Raw genomic sequence first — 16,835 nt, 5'->3', positions numbered from 1 at the left:
AGCACCACTGTTGTTGCTGTCTTTCCCTAAGCATTCGCTACACACACGGGATGTCAGGACAGATGAACACCTGATCTGACCCGAGACCACCGCTCTGAGGTGCTTATTAGCAGGTATAGTCATTTCAGACAGTGCCACTGATCACAGATTTCAACCAAAGACATCCTGAGCGTTAACCAACACGCCCCAGGACACAGGCACAGACCCTCGGCATACCTGGACTGCTGCAATCTTCTTGCTGTCAAAACTGCTATGTTGATTTATATCTTGCCCTACAGATCTGTTTGACCAAGCCTAGTTTACCATGCTATTATGACAGCATGTAATAAATAATCAACAGGGTGGAGTACTGACCTATTAACATCAACAGAAGTGTAACCTTTAATATTAGGGGGGGAGATGTTTGCAATGCATAATGAAGTCTGAAAATAAATTTCTAATTAAAAAACCTACTTATCCAGTGTCTTCTCGTATTTATAGGCATGTCTTCAGAGCCCGTTTAGTAAGTTCTTTTAGAATCATAGAATAGTTTGGGTTGGAAGGGACCTTTAAAGCCCATCTGCTCCAACACTCCCATCTCTCCTGGAGCCCCTTGAGGGACTGGAAGGGGCTGGAAGGTCTCCCCGGAGCCTTCTCTTCTCCAGGCTGAACCCCCCCCAGCTCTCTCAGCCTGTCCCCACAGCAGAGGGGCTCCAGCCCTCCCAGCATCTCCGGGGCCTCCTCTGGCCCCGCTCCAACAGCTCCATGTCCTTCTGATGCTGGTGGCCTCCCATCCCTCAGGCGTGTCACCGCACCACTCAGCTTGGTGTCATCTGCAAGCCTGCTGAGGGTGCGCTGGATCCCACTGACCGTGGCATTGATGGAGATATTGAACAGAACTGGTCCCAGTATGGACCCCTGAGGGACACCATTTGTCACCGATCTCCATCTGGACATTGACATACACAGCATTATTTTTTTTCCACTATTACTTCTTGCTTCCGCATTAATGCTACCAGTTCTGGGAAAAAAAATTCTTTGAAATCATATTTATTAAACACAAGAAAATTATCTGGAAATAAAGAACTTCCCAAAAACATTTTCTGTAGAAATTTTGAGAAATCAGCCTTCAAGAGAATATTTATAGGTCTCTTAACTAAGCAAGGAGCACACTAGGACAAAGGATGCTTATAGATTTATTTTGAAGTCTTTCGTAAAGTGATTTTCAGAACATACAATGGCATAGGATAATAGAGCATGTTACAGGAAACATCTTTTTGGTTTATGTTTGCAGAGCACAGGGCACAATAGGATCCCAGACAACAGACAAGAGCTGCTCGGACATGACAGAATGCGTTTAAAGAGCAGTATGATGCAGATTCTATTTAAGTATATCATTTTTAATTAGATCTTTTTAAAATGTCTATACAATTTCTTCATAATTTGTAAACTGTTTCTCTGTTGTTTCCATGTTTGCACCTGGAGGAGTAACTGCTGGAGACGGGTGTGGAAAATACCGTTTCACTCCTGGAGAGGAATGACTTGCCAAGAGCCAACAGCAGCCAGTGGCACCTGAGAGCGGCACAACTGAGGCTGTCTCCCAGTCCCAACGGAAGGGACTGGAGCACCATGTGGGCGGCTGGAGAGAGAAGAGATCGTGGCTGTTCCAAACGTCGGCGTGATGTTGTGAGCTGGTTGTCTGCCATACGGATGAGCTTCTTCAGGTTTACAGGTGTGCAACTTAGGATTTATAAATTTGGCTAAGAATAATCAAAACGTGTTATCTATAACCCTACAGAAAAAATAATTGCCCAGATAATTCTCATGTAGAATTCTGTAAGCTGACGGTGTGTTGCCACTTTCCTATCCACAAGGGACAAACGATGAAAAGACGGTTAGTTTCTAAGGTATACAGCGACTTTTGAAATGAACTGCATCCCAGCTTGGTGGCTATTTAAAGAATTTCACAACTACTGCCACACTTCCCCTAACAAGGCGAGGATATGACAGGTTCTCTTATTGCTACCCACATCCCAGGAAAAAAATCAGACAGAATGTCAGGCTTGACCTTAACGGCACTGACAAAGAACTGTTACAGCCTTGGAAAGGCTGACATGGCTTTCATAAGGGCTCTGCCCTCTCCAGACCTGGCGAGTGGTGATATTTGGTAAATTCTCAGCCCAACGAAGGACAAAATGGTGTCACAAGTGAAATGGTGCTGCCCAGCCAGGGAGGCTGCACAGAGATCCCACTGAAACACCTTCCTCTACTCCGGGCTCTAGATTCACTTTGAAATTACAGCTACCAACACAGATGACACTGAAACAAGCAGCTCCTTACTGGAGCTCAACCGATACATGACACAGTAGCAACCAGCTGTTCTGCATTTCTAAGTAATTCCAGTTTCGTCTTGTAAGGCGGCTCTTGGAAGAGAGGTAACAAAAATAGGGAGGAAAATGAATGCAGGAAATAAAGGAAAATAAAGAGAGAGAACTGTCCTCGTAACAGCAGAGTACTTGGAGCAGTAATTCACCTGAAGGGAAGTAACTAGCTAGTTGTCAGTGAACAATTTGCTTTCATTGATCTCTTGGTTAAATATTGAAGACATTTGCCTGCAGGGTTCAATGAATGAGAATAAATTCCTTAATCACCCCACCTTTTCTGCCTGTGCTTGTAAATCAACGTGTGTCACAAGAGGAAAACTGGCGAGGTTTTAAAGGACGCTCGACCACTGTCCGCTGTGTCTTCTAATTGCCCATGTCATGAACTTCCCACAATGGTACCCCCTCTTTTCTGGGCTGATCTTTATTTCTTTTATAAAGCAAAATGAAATACTGCCAAACGCATGTATCGGCAGGTGAACATGTGCTTCATGTGTTTTAACACCTAGCAAGAGTGCCACAACTATCTCGTTCAACTGAAGCTTTCCAACTGCAGTCTGTAAAATACTAAGGCTATGGGTTAAGAACCATTTTACGTAATTATTTGGTCCCATAACAAGCACATGCACGTTACAGCACACATTACAGCAAACAGCTTTGTTGAACTTGTGTTAGCCTTTTTCTAAGAAAAAAAATCAATGTAAGATATAACTAAAAATGGATTGTGTTACATTTTTCACAATGACTAACTCATAAAATCCAGCTTCTTTTTCTGCTCACTGAATTACCTCTGCATCAGTTAAGTACATACGAGCCACAGACTCAGACTAAAGTCCATTCCGCCCAACCTCCTCCAACAGTGGCCCAAAATGAATGCTTGAGAAGTAGCAGAACAAGGTAAGCGTATCTGCAAAGCGACCTCCGAGCTTCTGATCATTTTAGTTCATGGACTTACTAAGGCAGACAGGGTTAATTTGTAGTTAGCCATCTCAAAGGATAACTGGGCTCATTTTAACTCCATGCGGTTCTTCACTTCTCCATATCTCCCTACTGTAAACTAATATCCTCCTCAGCCCACTCCTTTTATTTTGAGCCCACCTTCTGCTGTCTTCATGTGATGTCCCTTACTTTTCATAAAAATGGAGGGGTTTTGTAAGATGTTCTTGATTATTTCCCAGGTAGTCTTGATGAATATGTTACTGGTTATCTTTGAATTATTCATCAACACATTTAAATGATCATTACATTCATGGCAGCAGTTTAGGATGTTTTTAAGGTCTGCTTCTGCTCTGAAAAGTGTCCGCAGCTCATGGAGTTGTCGTCATGAGGTTTCATGTTCCTTGCTCTGCTGGTAACACCACTTTTCAGTGCCTGCCATTTGTACACATAACAAAGCAGAGAAGGGATATTTCCAAATGTCAGCACTGCAAACAATCTAGAATTTAAAAGCGAAGCTGGATTCCTGCCTTCTCAGCCATCACACTGCCCGGTTTTGCCAGCCAATATGTACTTTCAATCAAATCTGGGCAATCCATGCTTGCTTTAAAGAATGACAAATAAGTAATAGTTTTCCAGTGTTACTGACAGCAATGTAAAAATTGTACAAAATAATTTGAAACCCTCATGCAGTAGGGTTACCTCACACTCAATCTGCTTGTGCCTGATTTCCATAGAAGTCTTTGTGACTCAAAGAAAGTTTCCCCTTGAGAAACCTGAAGGAGAGAGAGGTCTTAATTCAGACATATGTGCTCCATGAGCTTTGGGTTTGTTATTAAATAGACACCTCTGAAAAGTACATTATCTTTCACGTGTCTCCTATTTTTTTTCAAAATATAGGAAACACAGTGTACAAGCTAAAGCCCCATTTGTTTTCAGAAACTACAGCCTGCGGCTTGCCTTCCTTGCTTCCCCCAGGTCCCGTACGCCACTACAGCCGAGGCTGCCATCGATGATCACCTCCTTGTTTTTCTTTGTTACCGAATGGCAGACACAAGAGATCCCAGGTGGCTACACTCGCTTCCTCATGTTAATTGGATAGTCTGTAACAAAGACCCATGACAAGGTCGCCCTTAATTGCTTCTCCCCTGATCCTGCTCCACAAAACCCTTCCATAGAGGAGCTCCACAGGTTGAAGCTGGTGCTTCATGTAAAGCGTATGCCTCCCTCCTCATCTTCCCAGCCTGTCTTTGTCTCCACACATCAGAGAAGGCCAGTCATCCGAGCCGTCCCACAGTATCCCAGCTACTTCCAACGGTGCCGTACTTCAGTGCCTGCACAGGGACCTCCAACTCCTCCCAGGCCACTGTGCTGTCATCTACCAGCACTTGAGATGGTGCTGGTAGAGGCCCCGTTTCAGCCTCTTGCCCTTCCTGAGAGTCCCCTCACGCCATCACCTTGCTTCACACACATCCCACCCCGACCTCTGTTCCCTCATGGAAGCTATTAGCACCATCCCTCAGCATGAATTACCAGAACAGTTTTTAATTATCCTGCAAAATTACTGGTGTTTATGGAACACAAATCTAGAAAACACAACATGCTTGATTTGTATAAAATGATATCGTCCAGTCCGTTCTTTTCTTTCCTTGAATGGATTGCAAGCATAGCTACAGAATCCCAGACTGGCCGGGGTTGGCAGGGCCCTCTGGAGATCACCCAGTCCCAGCCCTGCCAGAGCAGTGTCACCCAGAGCAGGTGGCACAGGAACACCAGGTGGGTTTGGAACGTCTCCAGAGATGCCGACAATGTCTCCAACTACTTCTTTGGGCTACTGTCTACAACTGCTTCTTTGGGCAGGAGGATAAAAACATAAATACCGTCACAGTCAAAACTGAGTCAATCCTTAAACTCTTTGCTGAATCAGGTTTGGAAGGGTTTCTCTGAAGGTGCAGCAGTTGAGCGCTTGGGTCCCAATGAATTTCAATGGCTGCGGTCAGAAGAAATTGTCTGCATGTAAACTTGTGCTAATTTTCATTACAGACTTACAATGCGTGTGACTTCTGTTCATACCCACGGGGTTAAGTCATACGCACTGCGTTTATGAAGTGTTAAATAGGCCAAGAGTATATCCTTCACTGGTTTACATTGTCCAATAAATAAATGTCTTTTCAGACAAACAAGTGTGCTGGGAACACTCCCTAAATGAGTAAGGCTCAGGATCCTTATTTCTTTTATTGATGCTAAGAATTTATATTTGTTTGACTTAAATGTCCATAAAAAAGCTGCAGCAATTTATTACGTTAGTGTAAAATCACACCAGACGAATTGAGGTAGTTGTGCGTGCCCATAGAATGAGACCTTTATTTATGTTATACTTTAAATTAAAATGAAAATAAACTATTTGACAAAAGTGTCTAAATATGCTATGACTTTTTATGGCAAAAAGAATTAAATTTTAACTACCTTTCTCCTCACTATCTCTCCATTCTTGCAACTCACTTTGTCATTGTCAGGCCGCAGTTTACAGGCCCGTGAGTTCCTTCAGGGGAGAGGGGGCACTCGGGTTAAATTATGTAAATTCCTATACAAAATGTTAAGTATGAGCAATTTTGCTTCTAACACAACAAAAAACTTCAAGATACTCAAAGTTCATAACTTACTGCTATTTTAGATTCAGGAAACACAACTATTTCGTCAAAGGACACCTGAAGTACAAAAATCTCATCTGAGTTTCTTGTCTCTCTCCGTGAACCGCAGGTAAATAGAAGGGGTCTGTGCTGGGGGAGCAGAGGGTTTATGGATGACAGGTGCGAGAGAAAGTATTTAATAATGCAGGCAATACCATCTTGCTAGAGACAGTGCTCTGGAATTATGCCTTTTCAGAGAAAATTAATGACTTAGTTCAAGCATACTTAACCTAACAATTAATCAGTGGAAGTTCTATGAAAGACTGTCAAAGGAAATGGTGGAGGTGAAACACTCCAGGGATTTACCATACTCTTAATTTCTAGAAAGCAGCAGGTCGGTGTACAGATCACACGCCTGCAGGCTGGAAACCACAAGTTCATATGGTTCTGAATGCATTTTACTACTATGATTAACAAAAAGTAGAGTATAATCAATAATGGAGCTAGTTTTCCATTTGCTGCAAAGGCATAATAGCTGATGTATGATGAGGTAACTGCAATTTTGATTTAGCAGGACTGGTTTAGTATGACTGTATGGTACAGTTATTCACATTTGCCCCACACAAGGAGTTATTTTTCATGATCTCATTGTCACCAGGAAAACGTGTGGAACAGCAGTGCCAGAGTGAGAAGGGTAAAAGAGCTCATCAGGCAAGTACCTGAGAACTGCGCTAAAGCGTTCTCTGACACTGGACGCAGTGAGAGCAGGATACTGATACCTGAAAGCACTAATGCCCATTTAACTTTTACATCTGTTTTTCATGCATGGCCTGAGTTAATTGAAGATTGCCGCCCTAAATAAAGAAATACTTCACTGGCGTCTGAATCATACTCTCTATTCTCTACATTCATTTAAATACGCAAAATTTCCTTCATAGGGAACTACAGTAATTGAAAACAACTTGTGGTTCAGCTTATCTGTGGGCAACAGCTGAACCTGCAAACAGCAAGTAACTTGCGCACGTTCCCAAGAAGACTCCTGATGACCACAAAAGCTCCCAACAGTTGTCCACTAAGCACTTCAGAGTGTTTGCTTAGAAATAGAAGCAATTTCAACTCATAGAGTAAACGGTGAATCCATTTCAAAAAAATGCAAGAAAGCTTGGGTTGAGATTTGACGCAAAGATTTGTATCAGTGCACTTTTAGTCTCGTTTGCCACATCCAACATGTTCATCCACATCAGAATGTTACATTTACCCTAACTCTTCTGAAAGAATTTCTTCCCATTTTGAGAAGCTCGATTATTACCTCCAGGGTGTATTAAAAGGGAAGAGCTTTATCCTAAATTAACCTCCTCTCATAATTTTGCAGAGATTTTACAGGAATTTTTCTAAAAAACAAATGGCAGATGTAGCTTTACAAAGTCAGTTTGAATATATATCACTCTTTCACCCGATAGTCAAAAAATACGGCTCCTTACAGCAAATTCTACATAAAAATGACAGAACCCATGAAGACTCTGCCAAGATGAGTGTTTCACATACTAAATAGCTGAGTAGAGGTCATCACAGATTAGATTTAAGTCTCACGGGATTGCTCCATCACTTCAAAAAAAAGACCTATGATCCATTGGGGAAGAAAGGAACTTTTAAATCATGACTAGGTATTTTTCCTACTTATTTATTTATTTGCTTGTTTACAGAAGACTGTTCTGCAGCCATTATGCCAATATTTTTTTTCATTAGTCAGTGCAAACAGCTTAACTTTTTATTCTTTTTAATGTTAGTAGACTCAGTGAACCCACATTTAAGACAGCATCACATCACACAACACAGTAATGTTTGGGTAGTGCTGCTATCAGACACTTCTTCATCTAGAGAAACTGAATACACGTATGGACAGAGATGCAGAATAGAAAAATACTACAATACCAAGCTAAAAGTATTTTCAGTTCAGAAAACAGCATTAGATTTCCAGTTAAATGGAACTATGTAATTACTGTCTTTGATATCATGGTGCATGCTAACAACTCCATGGTTCAGTCCCCAGAGCACGTAAAAAGGTAACCAAGATGACAACAGCCCTCCTGCGCCGACAACCACAGCAACGCACAACCAGGCAACAGGGAAGGAGCCACTGGCAGCAGCCCACCAGGGCTCACATTCGCCTGATCTGGAGAGTAACGACCACAGGACGAGTTCTTCAGAGAACAGGCACTGGCAAAAGCTAAATATCCAGGTGTCAGTACTAGACATATACTTGATTATTCTTTGATTTAGTCATAGTCATGGAAATACCTGGGTGAAATCATTACCTGATTTTTGGTGCGGAGCATATGCCTTGAGTACAGATAATAAAGACAACATTTAACTAGTTCTTCTCTGCATTCTACATTTACTTCAGGAAGCAGGTAATTCTTCATGTTTAACATCAACATTTCATGAACAATAAATACCAAATCTATGCATATGTAAGTCCACTCAGGTGAATAGAAACATTAGTCTAATAAAAAAAGTATTTGCTCATTTCAGTAATTTGGGTAGCAAGCTTGGGAGTAACGAGGGTGAACGGGAGAAACCAGCTGATCCCAGAGCACCTTCCACCTTGCCGTACACCGCTCTCCTTTCTTTTTTCACAGCAATTCTCTTTCCCCCATCCTTGCTTACTGGAAGTGGATTGACAGCAGAGAACCAGGTCACATCATGAAGTCAAACAGTAGGAACAATTACAATGGACACACCTGGATGAAGCAGGATAAAGGCAATTTGATAAGGAGCGATTCAATTCTCACTGTAACATAATCTGTCTAGTAACTTTTAAGGGGTTGGACTGAAATCTAGCCATGAGGATGAAGCCCATACAACTTTCCATGCTTGAGAAGAGGTTGAGTGAACTGAGATACTAAAAGTAGAAGATTCACATAGTAAAAATCCTTTATATTTCTTGGGAAAGACAGAAGAAAAGATCAGCAGGTGAGCTCGAGGCAGAGAAGAATTTGGGTAGTGAGATGGACTGATGATAAAGAAGAAAAGTATATAAGTTCTCTGCTATAAATCTGAAGTAATGTAAAAATAATTTAATCCTTCGCTGATTGTCTCTGTTACCATTAAAAAGACAAATAAAATTCCTCTTGTCCGTAGTGTTTCCTGGCTGCTATTTCCCATGAGGAGGCAGACACCCAGAGAGTTTAGTACTTCTTACACTGTGGACAAAATTAATGAGAATACACTAAGCTCTATCTACATAATAAAAAAGCACGTTTGGCCTTGAAATGGCCTGATCTCTGACTGCCATAGGCGAAAGTGGCTGTTGGCACCAATTTTAAGATTTTTTTAATATGTCTCTCAGGATAAGTTATTTAAAGAATGATTGTTCTCTCTACTTTGGTTACATTTAAATGCCAGATTGGGACGGTCAAACGTGACTGGATTTATCAATGAGGCAGAAGGATACAGAGGAAATTAAAAGGCTGCAAGATAAATTATTTGGGAAGTTAATTATAAATAATATAATCTCTATATGCAAATATTAAATGTGTTTATTTAATTAAATCACTGCAGATTTTAAAAGTTCTTTCTGGCTTCTTTGACATGTCATCCCATCAGACTGTTTCTTGGGGATATAATTATGTAGTTAAATGATTAAATGAATGCTGTTATACATATTAGCCGTTCCAAGCTTTAAGCATATGAAAGTGTTTTGTCAGTATTCTAACCAGGGACTGATCTAATTGTGAAAGGTTATATTGGGGAAAAAGAAGAGAGTAATTAGCTAAAAAAGCGGTATCATGCAGTTTATTCTCACTCGCATTTTGAAGGTCATTTGTAAGTTGCAGACATAATACTACGGGGTCACTCAAACTCATTTAGAAGTTTCTCCTTCACGGCTTAGAGGCCTCAAAATGATGGCTCGAACTCGGTCATCATTCAGAGAGGAAGACCGCAGAGTAATTTTTACTTATTAATTTTAGAAGTGAGCAGGGATGAATAACCTACCATTGTCACTTGACAGGAGTAATGGCAAGTAATGATTTTAGGCATGTGTTTTAGATACTGTCCATTAGCATCACTTCATACCATCCTAACTCAGCCCACGTTTTGTAATAGATTAGCTGAAATAATATATCGATCCCTAAACAATGTGTAATTTTCCATGCCTGCTCTTTCCAGCAGGCAGACAGCACCAACCCAGCCAGCCATGGCACCCCCAGACCACTCACCACCAACACAGCTCAGCTCCAAACGCGGGGTTCACGGACGAAAGGCGAGACCTTGAGCAGCTGCTGGCTCCCGGCTGGGCTCCTCGGGGACAGTTCTTCACTTTGCATAGAAAAATGGAGTCATAGAACGGGTTGGGCTGGAAGGGAGCTTTTGTGACATACCAGACAACCACCCCAGGAGACGCCTCGTCATGACTCATCTGCTCGCAGCACGAGCCTAAGCCTCAGTGCAGTCTTCACTTCCAGCATCGTATTTTGAGAGCCCACAAGTGACACATAATAATGTGTTGCTCTTCAATGGCCTGTCATTGTTAATGTACCTGCTTCACTATTTTAGTTCCTTGGGCTCCTGGGTTCACTCAAGCGCGGATTTGCAGATTATCCCAGCCAAGGCATCCCTGGCTAGTACTTCTCGGTTTTTGACAATATGCCTAGATGGCTGTACTCAAGATAATAACACAGTTAAGCTTTTGTATTTTATTACTTTTTCAAGTCAACTTTGCAATAAGAAAATAAAAAAAAAGAACCTTTTAATGAAGAATTTACTTTCTCCATCTCATTGTATACCACGTTTTCTTTTCAGAGTATGGCAATGTCTAAGGTAGCTCTTTTTCTTGAGATCTTTAGCTTCTCTCATGTAAGCAGTAAGATTGCATCAGCACTGAAAAGACAGAATAGGATACATACTATAAACAACAAAATCCAGTAAGTTGGTGATCACAGAGGAAGTAGCTCTGCATATTCAAAATTATGCCACTATAGCTGCTAGTACAAAATGGTTTCCAAGATAAACGTCTTTTCTTCAATACCTCCAACAGCTCTCCAGAACAGTCATTGTCAAGCAGACAGTTTCCATGATGGTTCTAGTACCGAGGGTTTCTTTCCCTAAGTGTCAATAAAATGCTTCCATTGTCTTTAAGAGAGCTAACTGATGAACAGACTGAAAACTTATTTTTTGAAATGGGTAATTAAACTTGAATACTTCAAATACCTTTAAATGCATGAATTTTATATGTACTTTCAAAACAGGACTTTTCATAAAGGGAGACTAGGAGAGTCTCTACTAGACTACTCTACTAGTCAACTAGGAGAGTACACTTTACTACATTTTAAAAAAATAGCATTTTCATATCAGAGATATCACTTCTAACTATATTCCTTGGTGAGGAGAAAAGATGTCTGCTTCTTAGCTACTCCTGCATTCACACTAACTTAAAAATGATCTCAGGGAAGCTATACCTACTGTAAATTAAAATCCAATCCAAGCAAAAGGGTTGTAAAACCAACACAGCAAAATCCTACTTTCTCCTAGTTAATGTCCTTGCAAAAGTCCTTCTAATGCAGCACATACGCAGTGAGACCGTGTACTGTGTGTAGCACAGACCTGTATGTATTGAGACTGTGTCTCCGTTGCCATCAGAAATGTAACTGTTGTAGTAAAATTGATATCAGCAAGAAACATGAAATGTAACATGTAATCAAAGCAACTAAGGGAACCTGCTGCTGCCACTAAAAGTCCTCTATGTGGCCCCAAGCCCGTTTGATCATCTATAGAGAAATACGAACTGGATGTGATTTATCTAAGATTAAATTAAGGAACTAAGTACTAGACAACGTAGCTTTGTCAGGAGAGTGATGAACTGTGGTCCTGGCCAGCAAACCAAGAAAAACACCTGGAACTTCCAAGATTGGAGGAGAAGGAGGTAAAAGGCAATTTCAGCAGGGGGAGATCGCGACCACCGACTCATTGACCACCCACCCAAATGACACTGCTTATTCAAAGGAGAACAAGGGAAGAAGAAGACAAAGTCTACACACTAATTTACATAGGAAGTGAAGAAACCTCGACCAGTCATTAAAGAGAATAACAATAAATATGTATTAGTTGTTAGAATATGTAATAATCAGTGTATAAAAACGGAAATTTTTGAAACTAAGGTGTGCTCCCTTGGGACAAGCACCCCATTTCTGTGCATTAATGGAATAAACTTGGAGATACCTCTTCTCTGCGTGTTAGTGGCTTGCACAGCGGGCAAAGAACACGGATTTGGGACAATGCAACTGCAGCGGCAGCGTCCCCAGCCGCAGGGAACCCCTCGCTGCCCCTGCGCAGCATCGCCCCGCGGGGGCCTGCCCAGTGCTCGGGGGCACTCTGAGGAGACCACGTTTCATCAAGAGACCTTTCCTTTGCCACAACAGGAACACCAGCACGATGAAAAGGAAATTTAGTGTCTTGTCATTTAGCCTGTGCGTAAAGACGACTCCTCTAATTAGTATTGATGTACAGATTTTTCAGTAAGCAAATGCGTCTAATCATAACAGTGTGCAAATTTTTGCTTTTTTTTTATATCACTAAAAAGTGCAGCTTCTTTCCAAAATAGAAAAATATTTTAATTATTTTAGTGTCCTCCATCTCCAAGTAAATATGTGAAATTAGGAACAATAAATTATGCAAGAGTTGCTGCTGAGAAAAAATATATCACGACTGCAATCAGAGCAAGTTACACGACAAGCCACCTTTGCCTGCTAGAAGAACTTAAGGCTCTCTGGTTTCATTTATCTTTGCATTAAAGCACTGACATTCTCAGGCAAATGTAGCCAAAACAGTATGCAAAGAGAGCATTGCAATTCAGACAGCTCCTTTAGAGTGTCTCACTCCCAGCTACAATGACCATGCTTTTTCATTTATTTATTCAGTATTTACTATCTTATTTCATTCCATCAGAAAACAGTTGTAATTTTTTTTTTCTACGATCAGTGCTTTCTGATACATATTCCGTATTTCCAGCTTGTTCACATCTAAGAGAGACGAGGGTAATGGGTGAGGCGGAGATAGAAAAGCTTCTATGCGCAACTGAAAATGTAAGGCTTTCTAGAAAATTGTAATGCCAAAGGGTTTCATGGCTCTGGCACTGGATCAGGTATTTTTGCCTTTCTTGCTCACAGTACAGAGTTTCCTAGTAATCTAGTCTTCTAGTATCATTTTCTACTAGACCGGAAATGAGGAAACTTCGCTTTTCTCCTAATTTTCCCCGCTGACCCCAATTCCTTGCATTCCTTTCCAGCGTGCATCCCTCCCACTCACCACGTCCCCCTCTCTCTGAACGCCTCCGTTCCAAGCATGAGCACTGCCTCTCCACAGGCCGCTTGCGGTACCAATTATTTTCCCCCTCACATTTCCCCCAAGGACCGTTTCATGCCCATGATTTGCTCAGAACAAAAACTGCCATTGCGAAGCGCAAAACTACAGAAGGTCATTAGAAACCATTATTTATGCTCTCTGCACGCACGGGACCCAAGAAGAAGGGAAGAGACTGAGCCCTATAAACGCAATAGCAAACAGCCAGCTACAGAAAACTCAGCATCCTTGCTTTAGGATTTGGGTATTCACTGGTATTTCACTTTGAACGTGAGCTGAGCTGGGAAGCTCCTGTTTCCCGATTTGTTTCCTTTCTAAACATTCAAAGAGCAAAGGGACTTTCTGATTACACAGGACATGTACCACGTAATGCTTATTTGGCATTACTAATTAATCCATGCTCCCTACGGGAGAGGATCCAGGAGAAGAGTCTGCTGTCACAAGCGGAATGCATCGACAGGAGGGAGAGCGAAGATCCTCGGTGATGATCACTTTTATGAGAAACAGATCTCTACAGCAGCGATGGTGATTTTTGTCCTTACGTGCTAAATGAGATCACCAGCACGTAACCAGGTTACAAAGAGCCTTGCACTCTTACCAGCCCCATCCCAAAAATGAAAGACAAGCAAAAAGCTTTTTCTCCCATCTGCAGTCCCCTAAGCTGTCCACTCTTCCTCTAATGAACTTCTTCCTTAGCAGTATTGTGCACTGCACATTACTGGCTGCAATTTGCATCATAATAATCCTTTCGACAAAACCCAATCCATTTAATGCATTTCCCCCTCTTCAGGTTACACAAAGATGTAACAAATGGTGTTTATGAAGAATAGATGGAACTGGAAGAAACCCTTTTTCAATTTAGAATTTAATTGTAGAAGGCCAATTATAAAATTTTAATTTCCGCTATCATCTGTCTTGAATATTTATCTTATCTAGCAGTTATTTTATTCATAATGGAAACCTTTGATGGCTTTTTTTGTTATGCTGTTCTGAGTCATGGATAATGCACACTACACTGGATTAAATTTGTATGGAAAATAGGCCATGCTGGCTTATGTCTGAAATTAGATGCAGCTAACTTAATTTTGCTGACATCTAAAAGAAAGGAAGCTTTGTTTAAAAAAAATAAAAGAAAAAGAAATAAATTCACTTAAAAAGCTCATAAAATATTTCACTTGGTATCATATCTGTCTAAAGTATGAAATCTGCAGGAGCTTAAACAGCAATTTACTGGAAATCAGAACAGGACACCTGGGGTACCCACTTTCTGCTGATTAAGACTGCATATATTGGGTATTTAATAATGATGTAAATTTAATGTTATGAGTGTTTAGTGTAGTTCAAAAAGCTACTTTGTTTATAGCTGGAAAATTCAGCCTCATGTCTATCCATAGATACAATCATCAATGCACTGAAACAACCTCACATTAAATATTTCAATCTTCAAAAAAGAAGGAAGAAGGGCATGGGGTAGATAAGCACAGATTCCCAATTATAAGGCTATTCCAGTAAAACAGATTTGCTGCAAGATAAAGCAGAGGAAGTACATACGGCAGGGCAAAGAAGCACTCTCTTAATTACTGTGGATAAAGCAAAGCAATCACCACTATTTGCACTTCAAAAGCATGACATTTCCACAAAATTGGAAGGGCTATAGATTGTGTAATACTGAGGTGATCGTTTGCAGAAAAATATATCAAAAGATCCGAGCCTTGACACTTAATATGATGTCAGCTTAATCATCAGCAATCTCTCATTTTGAGTCAGTTCCAGTCACGTGGTGGACTCAGCATTGGCATGGCAGGTGCATTTTCGTGAAGACATATTTTGACACTTCCACTCTCTTACCCCACATTTTTCTTCTTTTAATTAGCTTCATCAACACTTACATTCATACCAGTCATGATACACAACTACAAATATGTTAAAAAAGAGAATCTGGGGGGAAAGACCCATACTTCCTTCTTTCTCCCTCTCCTTGGTTTCGGTGGAGAGAGGAATATCGCCAAGAGCTGTCGGAAAGTGGGACCTGTAGGATTCATGCACCAGGATCCCACCTTCTGGTCCCTTTGGGGCTTTAGTGCTTTTCCACAGCTCTTTTGCTGCTGTGGTTTCTCTTGACCTCAGCCATTGCAATGCCAGAAAAAGTCTTTCAGGGCAGTTTGTGATAATGATGAACATTGATGGAAGTGGGAGGACAAAGGAGAAGAAGTAAAAAATTATGTTTGGCACACGACACTGGCACCAACTTTCTTTCCCCTCATCTCTTGTGGCTGAACAAGTCTGAATCAATTCAGTGATTGAAGCCATAATGAAAACAGTTCAAGAAACTAGATTATTTTTCTAACAGTTCACAAAATGAAAAGTAAGCCTCTGCCAAGTGCACGAAGGATTCAATCAGACCTGCTACTGAATGACATGCATCAACTTTTAGGTCATAACAAGACAAGTAAGGTAGGCCCTTTATGATACTGCCACGTGTAACACCTCTTCATGCACATTAAGCAAGAATTATAAGGTGCATAAATCACAACCAAGTGGGGTTAAAAGGTTCATGTCACTGCAGTTTTCTACAGAAAAACTCAAAGATGTTGAGCAGGCAAGATGATACAAGCTGCTGATCTTCAAAAGAGAGGGAGGGGGGTGGGGAGTGAGAGAGAGAATACTGCCTTATTGAGGAGTAAGTGCCCTTCACTACAGGAGGGACACTGAGGTTCTGGAGCATCTCCAGAGAAGGGGAATGGAGCTGGTGAGGGGTCTGAAGCACAAGTCTGGTGAGGAGCGGCTGAGGGAGCTGGGGGGATTCAGCCTGGAGAAGAGGAAGCTGAGGGGAGACCTTCTCGCTCTCTACAGCTCCCTGAAAAGAGGGGGTAGCCAGGGGGGACTGGGCTCTTCTCCCAAGGAACAGGCCATGGGACAAGGGGAAACAGCCTCAAGTTGCACCAGGGGAGGTTTAGGATGGATATTAGGAACAACTCTTACCCTGAAAGGGCTGTCAAGCATTGGAAGAGGCTGCCCAGGGCAGTGGTGGAGTCGCCATCCCTGGAGGGATTTCAAAGCCGGGCAGACGTGGGGCTGAGGGACACGGGGTAGTGGTGAACTTGGCAGTGTTGGGTTAACAGTTGGACTTGATGATCTTGAAGGTCTTTTCCAATCTAAACAATTCCATGACTCAGTGTAAAGACACAGCTGACATGAAATTGGCAGTTCATTCTAGAAAACCACCATCAAAGAAACTTTAGTGAAAAGTAGTCATCACCCATAAACCCCAGAATTTACAGTTAAAGAAAAAAAATGTAAAATTACTAGCACAAAAATAGGTATTAATTAATTAATACTAATTTTCTAATAGAGAGTGGCACATGCCATACAAGCAACAGAGACCTGAAGCACAGACTGTGTGACAGTCACAAGGACTCAGTAATGCTTGTGTTATGCAGCGCTGTAACATGGATCAAATACAGCTGACATGGGTTTATAAACTCCTCATACAATCTGCGTGGAATTTACCCATACTCCTGCTCGGAAAACCAAACACATGACTTTTTCC

This window comes from Rissa tridactyla, chromosome 5 (assembly GCF_028500815.1).
Source record: "Rissa tridactyla isolate bRisTri1 chromosome 5, bRisTri1.patW.cur.20221130, whole genome shotgun sequence".
Classification (NCBI taxonomy): domain Eukaryota; kingdom Metazoa; phylum Chordata; class Aves; order Charadriiformes; family Laridae; genus Rissa; species Rissa tridactyla.
The sequence above is the reverse complement of the archived record's forward strand: the minus strand, read 5'-3'. Positions refer to the sequence as shown.